Source organism: Achroia grisella, unplaced genomic scaffold (genome assembly GCF_030625045.1).
Source record: "Achroia grisella isolate CSIRO2021 unplaced genomic scaffold, CSIRO_AGI_Agris_v1 utg1589, whole genome shotgun sequence".
Lineage (NCBI taxonomy): Eukaryota > Metazoa > Arthropoda > Insecta > Lepidoptera > Pyralidae > Achroia > Achroia grisella.
The window spans coordinates 260,230-280,949 of record NW_026712660.1 but is presented as its reverse complement, the minus strand read 5'-3'; the positions used below and the strand labels follow the sequence as shown (position 1 = coordinate 280,949).

Here is a 20,720-nt window from a genome sequence, read left to right as displayed (position 1 = left end):
ATATAAGATATACGGCCCTGTGTGCGCATAAAGCATTCATGCTTTTTAATACATAGTCTCATAACTATAATTGTAAGTCATTGTTGTTTTTAATAATAAATAAATGTATGAATAGCACCGTGAACACGGACAATATATATTTTCCATCTGACGCTCTGGTTATGGAAACTCCGATTAGGAATTCAATTAGTCCAAGAGAAGGTAGAATTGCCATCTGTTGCATTAAATTTAAATATATCCAGCGAAATGTGAATATGGCACATAGGGATTGCGTGTGCTATGACGTCTACAGTTGACGCCCCGAAGTGAGTAAGGGGATTACCAGTAAAGGAACTAATGAAATCATTACTAGTAATGTTGAGTCAAGTCAACCCCCAGTTGTTCGTTAAGGGAAAGGAAATTTGTTAATCTCTGAATTTATCGCGTTAGGCTAACTGAATACACCTCATGATGATCTTATTACACTGTACTGGTCCCCGTCAGCGTATACCGTTAGCGCAGGCGTATACACTATGCCACCGGAGTCGCGTTGGAATGTTATTGTGATACCATAACTCCAATAATAGGCGCTTTGTTGGGATACATTGGAGTTTTTAGTGAGTAGGAGTCTCACAGTAGCCGTTCGTCCTCTCGGGGTGGATAGTCACCGTGAGGGATTTAACTAAGTTAAAAAGGCGTATACTATACCGTTATTATCCATAAAAATGCCTGTAATCACATCAAATATAAGAATCGAACGAACCCGAGTCGAACCCGCTAGCCCTAGGCTCTTAGCCTTGTACGAAATTATTAGAAAAACTATAAAATCTCGTTTACGTCATCGTATTTTGACAGATTATGGCCAAAATCTCGCGCAAGCATGTACGAGGATCCTCGCACGCTTGATATCCCTGGCTAAACCGCATCAGAGTCGAGGTCGTCAATGTTACATAAATATCAAATGTTAAGGAATGTTCAATGTTAAATTAAGGTTATCACATGTTAAAGGAATATAAATAGAAATATGTAAATTGTACTGTCTGTTGTAAAATTACACAATGCACAGAATTGAAATGGTACATTAAGCCTAATTTTGTGTGCCGTAGTGGGACCCATCCCAGCGGTCAAGTGTCGTGTTGGTGGCCCACTCCTGCTATGACTCTGCCTGTTGAAGAGTGTGTGTGGAGCGAGTACGGCTATATGTGGCCGTCAGTCTCAGGGGTTTAAGTCTAGCGTCCATGCAAAAGGAGCTGAGATGGGGGAGAAACGAATTTCGTATTCTGGTGCAACTCCCCCACGGTGGAAGTAGGCGGGGGAACTGGGAAGAATATCTAGTTCTATCACGCGTTTGGGATGGCTCCCTTGCGGGGAACCGGCGTTGGATTGCGGTTGATTGCGAACTCGATCCCGCGATCCCGGCACTCTGGGGGCGAGATGGAATGCGGTGGAGTTTTTACTTTTTAGTGAGTAGGAATCTCACAGTACCCATCCGTCCAACACCAGAGATGCACGGGTCTCCATGAAGGATTTTCATCTCATCATCATCTTTTCTTAAAACAGTTCGTTTGTTATACAACTATTTTATTTCTACCGATCAATTGGTTGACAAAATGAAAGCGAGTGAAGCCGCTAGTAAAAGCTAGTTATTATTATAATTTTTCCTATGATTAAAATAGAGTTTCGGAGTTTTGTATATCAGTAATTAAAACCTTAATTAACCCGAGATACAGAGGTCACGATTATCATTAACAACAATAGTTATTTTTGTTAATACCTCTTAATTACTTTTAATCTTATGAAGTGTTGTATTGATAAAAAGTTTGGTAAACAAAATGTACCATATCTATATACATGATCTCAAGTACGTATGAATTAGCTATGTACTTATTCGAGGTCATATATTCTTTTTTTATTCAGCATAAGCTAAACAAGTAGAACATTCCTTAGTGTAAAGATGATTATGAATGAAAATAGAACAGTGTACTCATTTTCACTAACGGTTTACGTTGCTGGGTCACCAGTGGAGAATAATAAGATGAACATGAAGTTAAGTCAGTTAGCTATGATAAATTCATCCTCAATTTGTCATGTTGGTTTCCAGGGGAACCGCGTCGAGTTATTCTTACTTTTAACGCCATTTAGTAAGCAATATACAACTATTTCAGATAGAGTTCCTAAATAAGAACTGAAATAAGCTTTAAAGTCACAGTTCATAAGGTCTACTTTGTATCAAGAATATTTTTTGTATCTTCGTTACGGTTCTCCTCCTCATACTACCCTCGGAACTGCATCTAACTTTCAATAGACTTCAAAGTACAACTAAAGTAGAAGATATCGGCTTAACGAAATGATTGACGAAGTTCGTCTCTGACTCGGGACTATTACGGTTATCTCTCTTGATCAAAATCCATTGTAGTAATATGCCAGTAACACGCCATGCGCTTGCGCACATGTACTAACAATAAGTGTTTGTACTTCTGATTCGAAACAATCGACGAATCACTCATTTGAATAATTAGCAAGTTAAAACACATTGATTTATGTTAAATAGTATTCTTATATTATGTATTACGTAAGTTGCCAAAGCTGGTATCTTGTATTTAGTCTTATTTTATACATACGAGAATACAAATAAATCTTTCATCTGTTTAGCAGTTATCGGCGAGTTTTCCTGCATTTTTAAAGTCAATAACTACCACGGAATTCTGCTACAGTCTTAATTTTAATGTCTTTCGTGAGGAACCGTTCAGTCGTTTTTTCGTGAAAATACAGCAATTATACAGATAGACATACTTGCTTTCGCATTTAAGATATTAGTATATGTTGCTGGCAGCTTAACCATCATTATTTTTTTATATTATCTTCATATCTCTTTTTAATACGTCACTTTTTTTATTTTCTTTCTTTATTTCTTAATACATGTAATTTTTTAAAGTAATAGTATATTAATGTCGCTTCAGAGTCAGTTAAATGACAAACAAACAAACTCTTCATTACTAATTATATACAAACTTTAATGTAAGTTATTATAATCATAATTTCCTGGACAATTCACAGAGAGTTATCTAGTCCATAGCTAAGTAGAGCTTGTGTTACGGGTATTAGACAACTGATATGACTATATAGATACATTTTTGTGTAAATACATAATATATATAGCAGATACTCAGTCTGATACAAACAATCATGAATATAAGAATGACGAGGAATAGAATCCGTGATCATCAAAGGCAAAGCGGTGCGCTAAACCGTCGTGCTTTTAATGCTGTACTGATTCTCAGCGTACGTAATGACTCGATCCGGTATCTTTTGACGATTGTTTTTCTGTCTTAATACATCATTATCGTAAATAATATCGTCAATGCTCAATTGTTGGGTCAAAAGGTTTATCTTTACATAAATACATACATACTGACAGATTTATCAGCGTACAGAAAAAAATAATTACTCTCAACATGGTACTTTGAACGTGGGTTTTTACATCATAATGAGATTGACCTCGATGGGTCAGCGGTTTAGTATACTGCCTTAGTTCGGATGGTCATGGGTTCGATTCACACTCAAACAGTTGTAGGGATAAATAGGATTTTTTTATAATTGTTTGTATTGGTCAGTTCGTTTTCTATGTATATTATGAATGTATTAAAAAATATAAATTGAAGTATTTTTATAAAGTGGCGCCAGTGTCGGAAAGGTTGAAAAGTAATAGTCTGTAATGGTATGGGCATGGAATGCGTAGGAATGGAGAGAATATTTTAAAGAAAGTATTACATATGAATGTGGATGGTTATAAGGGCAGAGGAGGACCGAAAGAGAGATGGATGGACTGTATGAAAGATGGTATGATAAGAAAGGGAGTGAATAACGAGATGACTGAGAACAGGGATGAATGAAAGAGCAAAACATATTACGCTAACCCAAATGAAAGGGATAGAGAAGAAACAGATGATGATTTAAGTATTTTTGTCCGTGGTTTAGTACAGATAGTACAAGGTCTGCTGAAAATTTGAGCAGATTCAATTTACATAAAAACATAATAGGTACAGTTTATTATTAAACAAAGTATATTACTGTCTGAAATGTCTGCTAGTCGTCGTTCAGATGGTCGTCGATAATGAAAAAATGTTTTCTGAGATAATAAAATATAATTTATAAAATCCTATATTGTCTCCCTCTCTCTCTCTCCTGTCTTTGTATCTGTCGTATTTGTGTCTAGTCAACAGTTCTGTCTGTTCTAGTTATGTCATATTAGCGGCCAGCATCAGTCCTGTTAAAGAGGCCGCAACACTCTCTGCTGGATGCTGCATATGGTCACGTAACAATAATTAGATAATGAGTTGCCTAGTATATTTAATTACCTTCATTAACTTGGTCTTTATTGCCTTTATCATATGGTGGAATGACCACAATTCACTGTATAGTTATGTCTAGTATTTCCGCCAGGCTGCCACGAGATATGTTACATATCTATTTGATACTAGCTGACCCGCGCAAATTCGTCTGCATAACACTTACTTAACATTTATCATATCATTTCGCCCTATTTACATAATGTCTCTTTAAATTATATCCTGCGTGTTTTTCTCCGCGTGTTCTGATGTATAAGCTATATTACTGTAAAGTTTCATCAAAATCCGTTCGATACTTTTTGCCTGAAAGAGTAACAAACATCGATACATACTCAAAAACTTTCATGTTTATAATATTAGATACAACCAATGCCCGCGATTTCACACGCGTTAAATTTAAATAAAAAATATAGCCTGTGTTATTCTAATGCATAAGCTATATTACTGTAAAGTTTTATCAAAATCCGTTTAGTAGTTTTTGCGTGAAAGTGTAACAAACATCCACACTTACAAACTTTCGTGTATGTAGTATTATTAAGATTAAGATAAGATGTGTTATTCTGAAGTATATTACTGTTAAGTTTCTCAAAATTCGATCTTGCGGGAAAGAAAATAGTTACAGGCTTACGTGTTTATAGCAAGATGTGTATAATTTTTCAAAGAACTTCATAAAAGAGAAGGTTCATAATTCTATATTATGGAGAATAAATAATTTCTCCAATAATCGATACAAAAGTCGTAATAAAAATTTTTAATAAACTACACAGAGCACTATTCCTAAGCAGATGAAGTCAGTCACGATAGCTTGTATATATGTTAAATTTATGTAAAACCTTTTCAGTAATAGTGGTCAGATTTCATCACTGAACATCTGTGGTCTCACACAATCCTATGTTAGTGCAATTAACAAAATTAATACCAATCTATTAACTAATGAAATGAACTTCGTAAATTAACACCTAACTCAATAAAAACATAACTATCTTCTAATAGTTTTACTCCTTTAATAGATTCTTTTTTTTTTTATGTTTCATTTAATTATTACTATAAAAATATACCAGTATTTATATGAGTTGTCTAGTATCCATAAGACAAGCTCTGTTTCGCTTGGCAGTAGATAGAACTGGGTGAATTGTCTAGTTTATTAATATTATTATAATTACTAATAATTAAATTTGATTATTTTTCTCTAACATTTTAAACTCCCCAATACAGAATTCTGGGATTTTCCTATTACAAACGCGGAATTTTGTGAGTATAGATGGATGTTTGTTACACCTTCACGCAAAAAATAATAAACGGACTTTGATGAAACTATACAGTAATTTATAAATGAGAATAACACATAAGGCTACAAACATGCGAGTGAAACCGCGGGCATAGCTAGTACTAAATATATTTAAAAAATATCTGTACTTTAACATTTCAGTAAATACATTCTCAATTGAGATGATCTGCTCTTCATCTCACTCGACACATATGGAATGTGGAATTTTTAAGCTAAACAAATGTCAGTCTAGATTCGTATTACCAGCTGTAACATTTCAACATATACTTGCAATAATTCCTAAGATATATACGACTTCCAACAGAATATAACATCAAAATAAACGGAACTGTCGAAAACACTTCCAGTCATATGGGAGTTATGAATCCTCAGATATATAATTTAGATTTTTAAAGAGATGGAATATACATAAATGTATATTTTTTGAATATTATGTATAATGTTATATATGTGATATATTATTATTATTTATATTTGTTTTATTCGATTCATGTGCTATCCACCATCTTCTGTGAATGTTCCTCTACCTAAAGGTTGTCTGGAAGAGATCGAGCTATAAGACTGCCTTTTGTGCTTTCATACTCTATAAATTTTGTTTCTTATATTTCCACTCATCCGGAATGCAGATTCATCACAAGAAGAATGAGTAAGAAACTTGTGTGTTGCTCTTTTGAATAAATGTTTAGTGTTATACTATAGTTTTCTTTTGAATAGTGTTAAAGACAATCAATATTAACGTCATAATAATATTAAGAAGGTAACACTAGTTAGATTTTCTTTAAACAAGTTTTGTTTTAGAATTACACTTAACTGAAAAGCTAGGTTTTTATCACAAAATTACATAACTTTAGATTATACATACGAATAATTCAAGACAGTATAATTATTAAAAAAAAATGTCTTACATTGGAATTACAATGAATTTACAGAATAACGAAAGAAGTATCTTTATAAATACTGTAATAATAGAGTAAATCGAGTAGAGCGGAACGTAATATTTACGGTAAACTTACTATTAAAAATATTAGTGCTAGTTGGTGGTTTGTACTCGCACGTTTTGAATTGGAAATTTAAAGTTACAATGATTATTTAAAAGAGCAACACGCAAGTTTCTTTCTCGTTCTTCTTGTGATGAGACAGCTGTACGAATGAGCGGTAGATTAAAAGAATGATAACTGTGACTATTCAAAAGTGCTTACTTTTATTTTATTTGAATAAATTATTTTCTATTCTATTCTATTTTATCGCGTTTGGGTGACGGAAGATGCAAGGTCTCTGAATAGAGGCAGGACGAATATTGAAGAATACCATCACAATTGCATTTCTTGGATTTTTTTTATTACTCCTCTTAAAAGCCAAGGATAGGCCGTGAATTATGTGATGGTGTCAATTTGAAACATATTTGAACTGCTCTAACTAATGGAGGCCCTATTGCATTACATTTGCCCATATAGGACTGCTTTTGAGAATATTTCTGTATTGTAATTTTTTTTTCAGAAATTTATTCTGAGGGTATTGCTAATAATGGGGACTGGTGTCTTTTCAGGTCGATATTTACGAGGCCTCTTTTGGAAACCATTTTGGTTAATTCGACACGGGGTGGATTAACGGACCTGACTTACATAATTTTCATCCTCTCCGTCCATCGGTTCTACTGCGTTGCAAGATCGTACCGTGAACTATTCCATCATAATGGATAAAACGACTCTTTGAAGATTTTAGTACTGAGAGAAAATAGAACGCAACTACAGCCTGTGCTGGAGATATTTTTATCCTAACTAAACATTGCTCAAAATGCACTAACTTTGTACCAAAATAGGCCACCATCCATATGCCCACCAGCCAAGTACATCCGCAGTGCGCGTCGCGCCATGCGAAAAAGAGGGGACATTGAGCCAAACAGAGACAGGCACAATGACCGAAATCGATGTTAGAACAACCCCGCCACATATCGCCGTCTCGCTCGCCGCCGGTACGCGCGCACCGAGTATGCACCGAAGTTACCCCATACCGGTGCGTACCGCACTCACTTTGTACTCTTCGCATTAATACTGACGTTCTATTATGCAAATATAGATAGGCAATAAATCTCATTATACTTGTAATTATACTGAAAAATAACAAGTTGCAATGTATAGATAATACGAATAATTCGTTAGAATTTAAACCTGAATTCGGTAGTTTAATAATTTAATGGTGTATTGAAGATGTTACGTCACCAAGTACGAGGCGACAATCGATTGGTGATGTGTCGAATTCACAAACATTAAACAGCTGGCAGTTCGGATGGCTTCGCCTTTGTTCGTTGGCAAAAGCACACAATCAAAGACGCACTGTATACGAGCGTACTGCCTACGATCCGCGCGCGGAGTTCGTTGAATCGGTGGTTCAGTTCAGTAGAATGAGACTTAGTAGCACATGAGTTTCGACATAGAACGCGCGTCGCGTCCACCCACGTAACAATAATAAATTTAACAAATCTTAAAGCGTAATATTATTTAATTAAAAGTAAAAGTTTGTGTGTGTTATTGTGTTTGGTGACTATTTACATTGTCGTTCTTGTGTGGATTTGTCCAGCAGTTTTTTTAGTCAGGTAATATTTATTTAAATACTTGCTTTTCATAGCTTCGTAAAAATTTATGTATTTTTTGTGATAAAACTATTTGCATACTTTGAATAGTGAATTTTTAGTAAACGAAACGTGATGCTGTCATCAAGTTGAGTATAGAGGATATTCTACCTATCTACGTTAGATAAACACAGATCTCAAGACTCCTATCCTGCCTGATACACATGGCAATACTATTAAAGGCGTTATAAATTTTATTAAAAATATTTTTTAAAAACAAAATCTGTTTTTTAATATACTTTTCCATATACTCACTTGTTCCATTTTTAAATAATTGTTAACAAAATACACTTGCAATTTCGTTTATTATGTTGTTTTACTTTATATGAGTAGGTACTATTCTTAAAGAAAATAATTATAATTTAAACATATTCATTTAATAACTTATTTTTGACATAACTAAATCGTTGCTACAATACTTAAATAGTTGTAGTATTTTGCTTAATAAATAAGTCATTTAGAGATTTAATACATCCAAATATTTGCTTAATAAATAAGTCATTTAGAGATTTAATATATCCAAATATTTAACTCTAAGTTGTTTTTATTTTTACTTTTAAAAACGATCAAGGCCTTAGCAGGGAGTCGTCTATTTATAAAAGTTACTAAGTCAACTTTACACTTATGTGATTTATACCAATGACTATGTAGTTTAGAGATTTACTACTTACATATTTTACAATCATATAGCCTAATTATCATCACATTGTAAATACTATTTTAAATTTGAGGTAGTAATTATTTATAGATACAATTAGGAAATCTTACGGGTTCTTACCACCTTGTAATTGTGAGGTAAGTGATTTCGATTTAGATCCCATGATTTTTCGTATATTGTTAAATGTTTAGAAACGATTTATTGTTATTAATACAATTTCGACACTTAATTTCCTCATTCGTACGTAATACAGTAAGTATGTCTGTATGTAAAGACTAATAATATTATAACGTTTGTAATTTATTAGTTACAGATTTAGAATTAAAAAATAAGTAATTTATACGCATATATCCATTTAATTATCTATATAGTAAAAGGATATGGTATACTAAAATATTACTATGTAGCAGGGACTTTGTTGTTATGATGTTGGAATAAGTAAAACATACTGAAAAATTATACATTATTAAAAATGATTTTCTTTTTAAACTACAAAAATGATATTGTATTATGGTCATAAGTGCCTCTTGTAACTTCGATTAAATATACAATGTTAGAAAACGCGACAAAAAAAAAGTCATAAATTCAAATAGGGATAAGACGTTTTTAATGGAATTCGTACAAATCACACATATGTATGTGGACATGATGATATATAATATGATGATATATATGTGATGGATATAATACGAACATCATAGTTTGTTGTATAAAAACAGTGTTGCAGTATTAAAACTTCATACTGCTATCGGACTAATGAGATCCATGTTTCATATTTTAAAGAACTTTCAGTAAGGGGTTGAAGTATAGGATTAAATTTATTAAGAGATACATTGTGTATGTGTGTGTTACTTGAGTAATTGGACTTACTTACTTACTTGAATTCTGAACTTATTCAGTTTTACTAATATATTCCCATGTGAATATATTAATTTACTATTACTTGCTAATTTTCAAATGATTAAAGATTTTCTTATAAAAATTATATAAATAATATTAAAAACAAAGACTCGACTAAATTAACAAGTAAAATTCCATTCTCCACGCGCCAAGGGACCTGGCATGAAAATAAATATACTCAAAAGGCTGAAAAAGAAACTGAAATATAAACATACGACCTCGTTTAGTGAAATGTAGCTCCATTCTATTCAGTATCTACAAAACAGTTATTAGTTAGTACTTGATGTCAACCGTTTTGTTGACCACGTAACCTAAAAAGGATTAGATGAAATACTAACATGTTTCCAAAGGATAGAAAAGAATTAAATTCACATGGAAACACTTATAACGTATGGTATGTATCTTATTCGGTTGTAGCCTACTCATGCCTAAAAAAATATTCCTTTTGAAATAAAAAAGTATCCTTACTCTATCCTGAGGAGATGAAAACCATGGCTTCTAAGAATCTTCTTCAATGAGCGAACTCTGAAAAATTGGGCGAGCACAATAGATCTTTGCAGGTCGCAGTGCTATAGGTCTAAAACATAGCACAAATCCTCAAAAATAATGGCAAAACTTTTTAATTCAATTCCAAACTGAATTTATGAAATTGGCAGAAATATTAGTTACATCATATTTTTTACCAGAGACAGACTGTAACAAGGCTTTTGCGTGGGTTCCATAGTCATGTAGGTATTTTAGCCGTTTGCTTTTGAAAGCTGTGTTTCGGTTGTCGGGTGCAGATTTGGCACTGCAATTACAAGATAAGAGGCATGACGTTTTAGTCAACTGGAAACTGTATTCTACAATGCTTGTTTTATATCACGTTTTAGTGGTATGATATAACATGATGTTCATGTGCATATACGATGGTTACTGTTAGGTGGGCCATCAGCTTCTTTGCCATTTCAAGAAATAAATAATTGTGAAACTGAGAAGAGTACTTCAATCAGACTTAATAATGGGACAGGAACATTAAAAATAAGATCTAAAAGCCATCAATCTTCACAAAATGTCACGTTTATAATTTGAATTGATGAGACTAATATAAAGTTATTGTAATTTTCCAACAACGAAGATTTGTAAACAAGGTTGGATGAAAGTCAACAACTAATATGTGCTTTACTTTTTTAAAAGTCAATAAAACATCTGAGATAATTAAACAGTGGAGTAACAACATAATAATATAAAAACTATCTGGTATTATATTTTTATGAGTATCACAACCGAGCGTTGTTTTATATCAATTCATCTTCATGCCAGTTTTGCTGCAGGGTAAGTAGAGACTCAGTTCTCTTAAAACTAGATAATAATAAATTAAACGGTAACAACATGTAAAAACTATCTGCTCTTATATATTTTTTAATCAGTACCAGAACAAACCGTTGTTTTATAATATATTCCGCCAAATTTCTTTCTTTCTTTCTGGGCATGAGAGAGGATTTTGTACCACCGGCATCTTTTTGCATAAAATTTGTCTCATCAATAATTCGTTATAGGTAGGCACGCTACATCCGTAGACCCTTGACCTCTGCATCACATTTTCATAACAGTTGAATTATTATTTAGTATTAGATTATAGAGATTTTATATATGTTCTATATATTTCTCTTCTATATATATTATATATGTTTTATTAAATTAATAAATTCATAGCCACCTAAGTAGTTCGGGCAGTGTGGTAAGAGCTACCTCCCGCGTACACTTAGGTTGTAAAATTATTATTGCCGAGCTTTTACTCTAGAGACTACAGCATAGGGATTTTCTAGAAGGATATAATAGGATTTCTTAAGGGTTGGCAATGCTCATTTGACAGTGCCCTCTGCTGCTTCAGGCGTCTATAGGCTACGGTTACATTTACCATCAGACGGGACATATGCTTCAATCCTCATTTTTATTTTGATTGTTTCGAATTAAAAATCACTCATCAAGACTTTAGAACGATGACTGATGTTAATTAAAATCTATGGTGATTATACATTTCATCAACAATGTTTCAAATACGTCATCGAGACTGACCGGATTTTTCATAACGTGACTCATTATATCACGTGCATCTTCTTTTCAAGGAAATGTTAAAGATATTATAATTTCTGATTTATCTTAGATATCCACACATTTCTTTTGTTTGGTTAATCCACATATTAATTATAATCTACCATTTATAATAATTATCTAATCTCTTGGGTTATTTTAATATTTTTGTATTGTTTCCAAGGATATATTTTTAAGTCTCAACAATTTTATAAAGATTTCATATTCAGCACGAATAAATCTTGCTTAATTGTACTAATTTGAATCATTACCTTATTCTTTTGTATATTTTCATTTATATCCACAAATGTGTAGAAAGTTTGGACTTTTCATTGTAGTCTTCAGGACACTTTATTATATCTGAGTAAACTATATTTAACGTTTGATGTATCTTTACTCTAGTCTAAACAATTTTGATTAAAACTGATACGTTGCATATATATAGCAAAGTATAAAGCAAACCAGTATTATTTTAATCCTATCATACGATATTGCACTTTAAAGATTCTTTAGCGTTTGCGTAATATCTTGACTACTCTCCGACTACACGTTTCCACTGTAATGTTGCGGAGATACATTTTTTGCTGTACATACGTTTCTTGCTAGCAATTTTGAGTATCATAATCAAGCACAGTTGGTATCTACTATGTCAATGCACGTAGTCAAGGTACAAGGTTTTCCTTTTTTATAACACGATATAGTACATTGCTGACCTATCAACCAAATAGCGCGCCTATCTTTTGTTTATGCATTACAGTTTCGGTAAAATCAGCTCAATGACTCACAACTATTTGTCCTGACTAGATGACTTATTATCTAGGTAGGACAAATAACTTAGGTATATGTAGTTCAGTAGTTATTGTCAGTAGTCTTGTTAGACGAAATCTAATCTATCTGGGTAATACTGCTTTTAAATCTTGTAAATAAGAATGTCCTGGATACAATGAAGAATGGATGACGATTCTTTACAAATTATGTATATGAAGAGACATAAACATGTCAAGTTTCTAATGAATTCTTTTTATAATATTTATAAATGCAAATTATGTCTTTAGTTAAACTGATGAAATACTGTTTCGATAGTATATTAGATTCACTAATACCAAAATGCTATAACATACATTAATATTGTACAAAGATCGGCTAGACTGGACTGCTGATCACATGCATACTAATGTTGCAGAAACTGAACATGGCTGATACCAAAAATAACTTACGTGTCTGACTGACTCTTCGGCGAAGCAAACACAGATATCAAAACAAAAATGCGACAAACGATAGTAGGCTCACTCCCTGACACTTTGGATTCAATTATACCATACGAAATGTGGGCATGCCAAGTATTGCGTTCAACACAACATCGTCAGTTGATAATGCCTCTGACTTCCCCATCTGCGATAAACGTCGTGACAGTTTCTGTTTGTTAGTATGTCATATAGATAAAAATATGGATACATAAAATGAATTACCCAAGTAAAAATAAATTGTAAGTATTTAGCCAAGACACCTTAATTCTAATGAATGGTAAAGCATGTCCATGGTTGTATTTAGACAATAGTTGTCACTATCCATTAGATGTGCCGTCACCTTGTTTTGCAATAACAAAAGAAATTGTTCATAAATATCTTGTCTGAATAAACTTTCCGTACAGAAACATGTAAATTATTCCACCAGTCAAATATTTACATATATCCACTAATTTCAGCTAAAGATACTGTAAATATTTTTAAGCAAAACAACCATTCGGGGAATAGAAGAAGGATGTGGTAACGGCCTTGTTTACTTTATTGGATTAAGTGGGTTTATAGCTATATTGTTCGAATATTCTAGAATATTCAGCCTACAATATCAATAGCTATGAATAAAATCAATAAAACTAAAGTCCTTGTCGAAGAATGGCGTTGCATTTGCTGTCTCGCTAAGTATTCTGTCAAGAGTCACGACACGGTGATAAGTTCTTTGTTTTATCTTCCTAGCCTTCACTCGAATCCATGCAGCAAGTTCACGGTCATCAGTCAGTCATTTTTTGTTTATCGAAAACTGGTTTGTATACGAATTTATATACCTTCACTTGTCACTTCTATTTTTTAGTAAAAAAAGAAAATAAACTTTACATTGCTTAACGTTGTTGTAATCAAAATTAATTCATCATCTCAAGTCATATTAAAGACAATTATGATAAGTCTACTTTCTAGTTACTTCGGAACTGATAACAATATCTGCTCTAATTTGTTTCATATATGATTTAACATACTTGTAATGATAACTATAAATTTAATTACTCGAGCATATTTAAGTCTGAAAATAGCGTTTAATATGCATGCAAATGATACAGTTGCATTGATTGAACCTCCTCCTTTTGGTAGTTGGTTAAACTTTTTATTTATTTCATTGTAATAAAATATACTTTTAAGAGTAATTTATTTTATAGCGTGATAAACTCTAAAATTAAGTCTGGGTTATCTCAATCAAAATATGGGAGATTTATTACAGCCCGTAGCTACCTACTCGTATCTACGCTTTACGCAGCCATGTTTAATATAATAACTCATTGTTGTAAATGGATATATATATTATATTACTTGTAACATCTGTGATATATGAAACATAACATACATAGCACAAAATATAACATATAATGAATGACACTAAAAATAAAACAAATCTAAAGTTGATATACTTTCAACTGACGATGTAAAAACGGTTAAAAAATAAATTTATTTAAATTGAACCATTCCAATGAACTATTAAACAATTAAACCATTAACCATATAGGAATAGTTGTAATTTGTTTAAACCTTTTAATAAATACATTTCTAAATCTTTCAAAGAAAATCCTAATAAATGAGTACCTATATATGTATTTCTTCATGGGCAGTGGTAACTACTTAGTATCAGATGACCCGACATGTTATTTTAATCTCTATGCTATAAAAGAAACTACATTATTTTTTAGTATCGAATATTATCAGACTACCGGACGAAATTTGATTGCAAATATTGGCCAAAACACAGAATATGTAGTCTATATACTCCCACTGATTCGTATAGCTCATTGACGTAGAAATATAAATTAGGAGTTATTCATACATCACGTGACACTGTTATGTTATCTGTGGTTACACTATTTTCATTAGTTTTTACCCTCGCTCCCCCCTATCTTGGTCTCATTTTAATGATTAAAATTTCGTTTTCTCATATTAAAATTCAAAAGCTATGTCATGAAATCTACTAATCCCAGGAGGGTGGGACGTCACCATGGGCCTCGTGGCAGCTGACGCGGGGGCGTCGGCTGTCACCTAAGAAGGGATGAGGCCAGGAGTAGGCGCGCGTGGTGTCCGCGTGCGCCACTCAGGAGTGGGGCTGAAGAGCCCGCGCTGCCGGGGATCACGATTGAATGTCTCGATCCCGTAACCCCGGCACTAAAGCGCTCGAGGACACCAAGGGGTTTTAGCCGGTAGGAGTCCGGCAGTACCCCCACGCTTCCCCCGGGGCGTGCGGGTCTCCATGACGGATTTCCCCTTGTAAAAAAAAAAGGAGGGTGGGACGTGTCCTAGATTTATGATTTTAGATGTGTTACAGCGTGGACTATATTCTTGTTACTGGATGAATCAACGATGGGTGTGGCTTTACAATATAAAGCTCTAAATAATTAAACACTATATGTATCAGTAACTATAAGTAAGCAAACCGAACACTTACAAAGGTAAAAAAGGAAGGGGATAGAACAAAAGCATCAACCTACTGAAATTACTGTTGCCTGGTGTTGCCAATAATATGAAGTTTGTGATTCCAATCCCTCGATATACATCGTCATACTTTGTGGAAGGCCCTTAGAATATAATAGGGCTAACAAGTCTAAAGAAAAATGTGAAATAGGAAAACAATGCAACAAAATCTAATGTAACTACGATAACAGCTTTACAACATATTGAGTTCACAATACATGTTATTTCTTTCATTATTATGTTACGAACAAGCAGTAGCATAAAATGTGAGTATTAGACTGTTAAACCTTTCACTTTCTGGAAACATGTTCACTTAGTAATAGAATACAGCTTAAGAATTTTTAACCAGACACTTTAGATAAATTACAAGTTTAGGCAAACATTATAGGCATGTAAGTTGGACTCCATTTTCAACAATCAGACTCTCATCTGGGCCGTTGTACGTGACATTACAGGCATATCACAAATACTACATGACGTCGATGCTGAAGACCACAATTGGTTTACAATTGATTTTAATTTAGCCATGTATTGGGCTGTTTTATATTAGAGACCATGAAGACAATAAAATGTAATAACGATTGAAATTTCAATTATACAACTCAAACCAAAGAATATTTGCGTATCTCAGTCCGAAGTTTCGATTTTTGTTTAGTGAGAGATTCTAATTTAGTTTGCAGATGACTAATCTGATATTACAAGATACATAAACAAGAAACTTATTTTATTTATTAAAAAAATACGCAGATCTAAATAATAACTTTATTACAAAGCTACCAAGTCATGGCCATGGCCCTTCCAAGAAACACTCGTTTTGAATTTGTTGTCACCAAGGTAACAAATCCCCTTTGCTTCCCTTCGTAATTTATATTTCCTTTTAAGCTAGGTAAAATAAATAATCGTAACCTTGAAAGCATTAGAGAAGGAACGTACAGGGTTGATTCAATTACGAATGAAGATAAAATGAGGAGATAGCGTGAGCTTGATGAAATGAATACACACGAAGGAAAGAAACGCACGCAGCTTTACTTGAACGGATTAAACTAATTCGTTTAAAAGGCGTAGATCCCGTTTCACAGCTGGATACCTTTTTTATAGCCTACGAGTAATTGTAAACGCAATACTAGATGGCATATCTAGTATTACTTTTTCACTGGGTATATTTGCATGTAACATGTCTGTGAGCAAGCCTACTGCCGTCTCTTCGATTACGTAAATTTTATCTTACGGAAATAAAACTAAAATGGCGCAGGTAGCACCATCTCATGCGTTTATTTTAGATACGTCTGTCTAGTAGCAATCGCACTGTATTGCTAATCTGTGGAGATTTATACAATATGTACTAGTGGTCGCCCAGCGATCGAAATTCGGCCATAATTTATTTTACATTTAGTAAGACAAACAATATTAATCCATCTCAATTTGACCAAGATTAACTAAAGAGCATATGCTCTTTAGTCTTATGTGTGGGGAACAAAAACCTTACACATGGTTTTTTCATTGATTTAATTGATGTATCTTTTATGCATATTTAAAAAATAGTTTTTTGCATTCCTTCCATACACTATTACTGTGCGAAATTCCATACTACTCCATCCGTGCAATTTTCATACAAATTTTTCGCTTCACGTCTTAATATAGTAGATAACAGTGGATTCTTATATTAGCCACTTAAGGTATTTATCAAAACTTAACGAATTAACTTAGCTTTTGGGTGATATTTATTTTTATCATATTTTTGCTATTGCCTATCGGATCCGACTAGCGGGGGCGTATGGTATTTCCCAACGGGAAATAATACGCCTCTATATCAGTTTAGTGAGTATCATTTTAAGAACGCGACCAAACATTTGTCTTATTTCATCGTTTAATATCTTCTCCAAATGTTAGAAGGGCATTGTTAATAAATTGCCATTTTCGAAGATGGGTTAACTGACAACATTCATGCTCATTTTATCATCCTCCACGGGTTACCCGCCAACGTAAACCAATAGCGCAGAAGGGTGCAACATAAAAAACTGTGAAAATATGTGTATGAAAAACTACAATAACAATCCTGATACGTCGAAAATAAATAACAGGTCATTAAAAAGAAATTTATATGACAGTGTTTTATAATGTAATACTGGACTCGTATAACTATCGACTGGAGATCCTAGTTTATTATTTCGAATATTTGTGTACAATTTAAACAATATTTTTGAAGACCTATTTAAATATAGGTAAAATTATAGGTTTGTCCTTTTCCACTGCTGTTCATCACCCGCTTCTATCTAACCGTTAGTTAAGAACAGTCTTATGGTTAGTGTAGAGAGTGGCATATGGCATTAAGCTGACCAAATTGTATAATTTTATAAGTGCAATAGACAACAAATTAAGTAAAGAATAAATAAATATTATATTTTGAGTGCCAGTGCTATGGCAGACATTGTCTTATTCCTAAAATTCATCTTTTGTACTGTATTTTTCAACTATATTTTATTATGATTATAAATTACAATAATAACCGTGGACAATTAACACAGCGCCATCTAGTCCCACGGTAAGCAGAACTTGCGTTATGGGTACTAGACAACTGATATAAATACTTAGATATTTTTTTTCTTGCAAATACATATATAACATATATAGAAAATACCCAGACCGATACAAACAATCATACTCATGAATACAAATGTTTATACCGAGCGAGGAATTGAACCCGCAACCATCGGAACTAAAGCGGTGAGCTAAACCGCTAGAACACTGAGGTCGTCAAACTATTTACTCATTCCCCAAGTTAAAATAGGGCAAATATTTCTCATTGAAATTTTATTATACAATTTTTTAAACCGACTGCTTACTTTGCACTTTTAGACGATTTCTTTAAAAAGCTTTTTTATAGGGTTAAATCACTTTTAGTGTAATGATTCTCATTCATTGCCTGCATATTAATCTGAGTCGGTATTGTGCAAAAATGAGTTTCATGGTGAATATAGGTCAGCCTCGTTTCAGTGTTGTCCGATTTCTTCTAAACATGCGATGAGTGATGGCATGCTTCTGTTTTATATTGATGCTAAACTTACCTATGTATTAATAGTTCCAATGTATACTCAGATCAAGTTCATTAAACAATTGGAAAATTTTCATTGGATCTTCTTCGGGCATTTTTTATTTTGAGTTTATATTATACAAATTTATTTATTTTCTCTCATACTTGTATATACAGTTCTTACCGAGGCCTTGTACATTTTTGGGATACAAAATATGCTCGTCCTCATGATAAAAACTATAAAATCAAATTATATATATATTGACTAACAAAAAATTATACTAACATAAAAAAGTACCAGTTGAGTTTCTTGCCAGTTCTTCTCAACTGAAGCAGCTATTCAAACTGGAGCGTTCGAAATTCGAAAGAGGCCGGAAAAGTCCTATACGAATGAATGATTTTGACTTGACTATTTGCCACATTAAATTATATTAAGATCCGTTCAGCCGTTTTGTCGTGAAACGGTAACAAATAGATAGATTACAAACATTTACGCCTTTATAATATTATCATCATCATCATCGCAGCTCGGAAGATTTTATTTTATTTATTTTTATTTATTTATCCATGAACAATGTACATTGTATTTCAATGTTGATATGATGGTTGATAAAATTAATGAATTTACATGTTTTCATTTTACAGAATGTCATTATTAATAAAAAAAAACATCAAAAATCGTCAATTGAGTACAGGCATTTATCTATTAGTAGTGACTTAAATTTTTTTGTAAAGCAACTCAAATTATTCAATAATTTAAGATCCTTCGGTAACTTATTATAAAGTATCACCGCTTGATTTCTTGGGACGTCCACTGCTGGACATAGGCCTCACCAAAAGATCTCCACGACGATCGGTTTTGCGCTGCTCGCATCCAATGCCTTCCAGCGATCTTGACCAGATCGTCGGTCCACTCTGCTGGAGGCCTTCCCACGCTACGTCTTCCGGTCAGTAGTTGCCACTCGAGGACTTTATTGCCCTAACGGCCATCTGTTAGTTACTGTTACTGTGATTTTTTATCATTGAATATCATATTCCCATTTGTTCTATATTCCTCTTTTTTCTTTTAAATATTTTGTTTATTTTATAACTTACGTAATTAAATAATTTGTTCATGAGCTGCTGTCATTCGCAGTACGCACACAACGCAAATGTTTTCCGTTGGCAATGAGTAAGAATTCATTATAGCGGTGTATTCTGACAATGTAATTTTATGTTTGGATAGGAATGTTTAGATGAAGATTTAGCGGCTTATTCGCTATAGTTATATATATAACTTATTCGCTATAGCGGATATATAGTTCGCCTGTTTTGTACCATATATTAAATAACACGAGTACGTTATTGTTAAAATAAACTCATACTGTATTATTGTAAGATAATTTTTTTCGTCATCACATTCAACATCCTCATACATCTTTTAAACTCATCGCTTGGCTAAGGCGTGTTTGAAAGTAAAATATATATAATATATATAATATACTTATGTATGATTAAAAATAATAATAAAAAAGTGATATTTCAGATATTAGTTATTTTTTTACATTATACATTTCCTACCATATGTTTTTGTCTATTATAGTAAAAGTCCCGTGTAAAAATTAGTCTAGTCGAGATTAGTATGAATACAGACGGACAATTTTTTTTTCATATAATTACCGTATATCCTTTCATATCCATTTAATGAAAAGCTGTTAATTTGTAGTTACAAACAGGAACTTCTATTTTTTTTAGATATCTACTTAAAATACTGTTGAAATAATGGAAAATATTTCAAAAAGACCCTATGAACCTGAAGGCTCTTCAGTGACACAAAAACTCACTAAATGTACATTTTTTTTTTCTATAATGTTATAAAAGGTAAATAAAATAACATTCGGGTTCAACGTACAAATGAAATTATTGTCTGAATTCCAGAACACATTTCTATTGTCATTGCTTGTATCCCACGCCCAAGGATCTGAATGTGAATAGACAATTTTATACCTTATTGTGATATTGTTGAATTTTTCTTTCAACTTATACATATATATCACTTTGTATAAACATATATCAACACCAACAACTCGATATATCGATATTTCA

General features: G+C 32.8%; 1 protein-coding gene across 1 annotated transcript in view; it reads left to right on the top strand.

The window, feature by feature from the left end:
* Window positions 1-7,956: 7,956 nt before the first annotated feature.
* The window catches only part of LOC131841348 (ATP-binding cassette sub-family G member 1), a 58,113-nt gene continuing 45,349 nt past the window's right edge, over window positions 7,957-20,720 (top strand). The window contains exon 1 of the mRNA XM_059189668.1: window positions 7,957-8,209. The gene's annotated coding sequence lies outside the window, so the exon portion shown is untranslated. The remainder of the gene's footprint in view (window positions 8,210-20,720) is intronic.